General features: G+C 41.1%; 1 protein-coding gene across 1 annotated transcript in view; it reads right to left on the reverse strand.

Annotated features, from left to right (window-relative positions):
• Window positions 1–3,510, reverse strand: part of LOC106013250 (neural cell adhesion molecule L1) — a gene marked incomplete at its 3' end in the record, with an annotated part of 77,905 nt that extends 74,395 nt beyond the window's left edge. Inside the window, 1 exon segment of the mRNA XM_035972584.1 lies at window positions 3,251–3,510.
• Window positions 3,511–3,840: the final 330 nt, after the last annotated feature.

The following is a 3,840-nucleotide window of genomic DNA, read 5'->3' on the forward strand; positions in this document are numbered from 1 at the left end:
ACCATTCCCCAACCCCCAACTCTCTCTCTCTCTCAGTCTCTCTCTTTCTCTCTCTCTCTCTATCTATCTATCTATCTATCTATCTATCTATCTATCTGTCTGTCAGTCTGTCTGTCTATCTATTTATCTATCCTCTCTTGTCTCTCTCTTTCTATCTGTGTCCTCTCACTCTCTTTTACGTACACACACTCTCTCCCTCCCTCTCCCCCCCTCTCTCTCTCTCTCTCTCTGTCTCTCCACCACCCTTCTTCATCGTAAATCCCCATTCCAAACTTCCGCACCAGAATTGACTTTACATGTACCTACAATGTATTATAACACCACAGACTGCTACCTTCACGGCTGCAAGAAACCCTCTCTGATCAAATACCCTGTAAAGTACGTCTTCACCCCCGCCATCGATCACCCGAGTTCCCGGCCTTTCTGTTGGTATTGCCTCAGAATGAGACTGACGACTACATTTCCACGCTCCTGTCAGGTGATGCTCAAATCTCTGTTGTTTCTGCTCCTGTCTGTATGAATTTAACGCTCAACTCCCCGCCGGTGTGATGTAGGCGATTCCGGACTTGATCAACCACTCGGACTGGCGCGTGCCGTATGGCAGTTAGGAGCTCCGCTGTCACATGTAGAAGGCCTGGGTTCGAATCCTGTGGGGAAGAACTTTTAATCAAGTGTTTCGGTCTCTCTGCTGGGACGTAGTATCGATCTTAGACAGGTATGGTCCCTTCAGATAGGGTCGAAGCCCACTTCCTAAATTTTCTAACTTGTTTTGGTGGGGGCGAGAAAACATCTAAATTTTAGCCACTCGAAAGGTCGAAGACTGAATCCCAGTAGTGTCGTAAATAATCTCGCCCTCCCTAAAACATTTCTTATTATAGCCCCGTGTCAGGACTTGACTAAATGATCACTTTTTCACAACAAAATGTACAGAAGAATTAATCTACTTGTCGGACCTTAATCATTTACTACAGTAAACTGTCAGCTTCTAGAAACTTACGTGGCTTAAGTTTGAGTAAACAGAAGGACAATTACGGCGTTAAAGAACGAAGACTACCATACAGAAATATTGGGAGAAAGGAAAGAAGAAACTACTGGCTGCACCCTCAAAACATCTGCACTTTAAGGGGACCAATAATATTTTCTTTTAAGTTGTATCGGCCTAGAGAGAAAAAAAGCATCATCCCTGGGTAATCTCAGATGACAGAAACTTACATAAGTCTCAGTTAAAGTCAATTTCAGATTCAAATCCGACAGAGGGTCCAAATCAACAAACACTATCAGATCGTAATGGCGACTGGATCGCAGGCTAAAACAAACAAAACGAAAAACAAATAGACAGGGGTTGTAAAAATCTATGACACCTCTCCTTATCACCTCTGGAACATCTTTTTTCTCTCTTTCATGCCCGCATCCTGTGAGGGAAGAAGCTCCACATTTTACGAGATGACCTACATTCTTTCTTCCGTCCGACTGCACTTCAAAAACATTCACTTTTTTCTCTTCATAAAAACACGTCAACCCCAGAGGACTCTCATTACCCAGTACTACTATTACGGGAAAGTCGGACAGCTGCAATCAGCGATGTTAGAGACGTAAGCCCCTGACAACGAGGAGTGATTGGAACAGGAAGAGACAAGTGAATCTCTCAACAGCGCAGAGGGAAGTGCAATCATCGTTGTTGTACTCGTAGGTGTCGGGGAATTGGTTCATGCAGAAGTAGTGTGGGTTACGATGATTGTAGAATGTTTTACGCCTCTATTGACACAATTTAGCTTTTAATTAAACGGTGCAGGCTGCTTCGTCCCTGGATGGGATACAGTAACCCAAACAAAAGGACAAAGATGCTTGACCGAGATACGTTAAGTCCTCATTCAAGAATCAAAATCGTGTCCTTTTACTTTGAGTGCAAAGGCAGGGAGCCTTGTCATTATACCAATGATGTCAGTACGGTTTACTATTCCTTAGAAATAGAAAGCAGGTCTTGTGATTTTCTCAAATACTGGGAGTCGTACACCCCCAAATAGCTTACACATTGCACAGAATGAGCGTTAGTCTGTCAACTACCTGGACACTAGAGGAAGATGGGAAATAAATCAGGAAGAACAATCTGACCCAGTCAGACTGGAACATCTAACTGCCACGATTCTTATTCGTAACTACCTATAATAATAATGATTATGATGATGATAATAAGAACAACAACAACAACAACAACAATAATAATAATAATAATAATAATAATAATAATAATAATAATAATAATAATAATAATAATGATACTAATAATAACAATAATAATAATGATAATAAAAAATATTTTTAAAAATAATAATAATAGTAATAAGAAAGAATATAAGAAAAAAAGAACTAGGAAAGAGGAAAAAAAGAACTAGAAGAAGAACAACTACAACACCAACAGCTATGACATAATGACAACAAAAAGTGGCATAAAAAAAGGAAGGAAAATTTAGAGCGGTGGATTTCGTCTATCTTTCTAGTGCAACAAATTCTGCACATTTGGCGAATTCTGCCTTGCTGAATCACATGTGGAGACGCGGCGTTTATATCCAAAACCATCAAAACTTTGATGAAATTCCTGGCTTCACTGAATTCCGAAGCTTACCTATCGCTCTCCGGGGAGACGTCTTAGTTGACAATGTTTACTTTCTGTCTATAAAATCAACTCACTGAGGTATCATTCCAGACTAAATGACCCTTCATTTCTTTCTCCACCAGTGATCACAGACGGCTATCAACGATTTATTCACACAAACCTACGACCATCTCGTAGGACGGAACAAATAAACATTACACAGATCAGATCCTAGCAATTATATCCCTGCCCCGACATCTGAGGGTGACTTGTCAATGAAGGTGTGGCATTGTGTGGGTTTAATTGTGACTGCAATTGTAAGTGTTTTTCCGCACCCGTCGACATGACTTAGATCAAGGCTCGTTAACGTTTTTACAACCAACCCCCACTTTTGCCACCTTTAAATTTCTTACCGCCTCCTTACGTGAATTAACAAGCATGGGATTAAATATTTTGTCAACCATCAATGTAACCAAATCGCCCACTAGGTTAGCAAGCGCTGATTTAGATCGTTTAGGAGGTTGTCTGTTTCGCGTTGTCTGACAGGATCAACCCCAGCCGAGTGAGATACATCTCAGAAAACAGACGGTGATGCTGGATTGAAGAAAAAAAACAACCAAAAAAACAACCCCTTCCTAACTCGGGAATCGAACTCACGTCTTTTGTGTGCGGCGGTAACACTGAATTGTATGAATGCAACAGTCCTTTCAACACTGGAATGTTTTTTAAGAAGGACACCAGAATCCAACGTCCATTTTCGACAGGACAGAGACAAGAGTATTCACAGCCTCAAAGCTCCACAAACCACCTAGATTTAATTCTAAAAAAAGCCCCGCACAATTAGGGAATCGAACCAGGGCCATCAGTACGGTAATCCAGAATGGCACGGACTGAGTTGTCGGCAAATCCCACGCAGACAAAAAAACAGAGAGTGTGAATAAGGAAATATAAAGGGTAGAGCCATGTAGCAGAGATAATTGCTTTCACGTCATAATTGTTTCACAGCGAAAATTGATTTGGGAAGTCGGCCACAATAACATCGGCCGGGCCCCGTGGGAGTTTGTTGCCCAGAGTTCTCCAAATCCTAACTTCCGGTACAAATGAGACACGACAACTGGTCGTATTTCCTAAGGGATGCCTCTCTCTAAGTACACTCACTCTATTTGATGATTTTTGTGGTCGTTTCTTGCTATTGGGGTGGCTGTTATTATTGTTATTATTACTGTTATTATTATTATTATTATTAT

This window comes from Aplysia californica, unplaced genomic scaffold (genome assembly GCF_000002075.1).
Source record: "Aplysia californica isolate F4 #8 unplaced genomic scaffold, AplCal3.0 scaffold00023, whole genome shotgun sequence".
NCBI lineage: Eukaryota > Metazoa > Mollusca > Gastropoda > Aplysiida > Aplysiidae > Aplysia > Aplysia californica.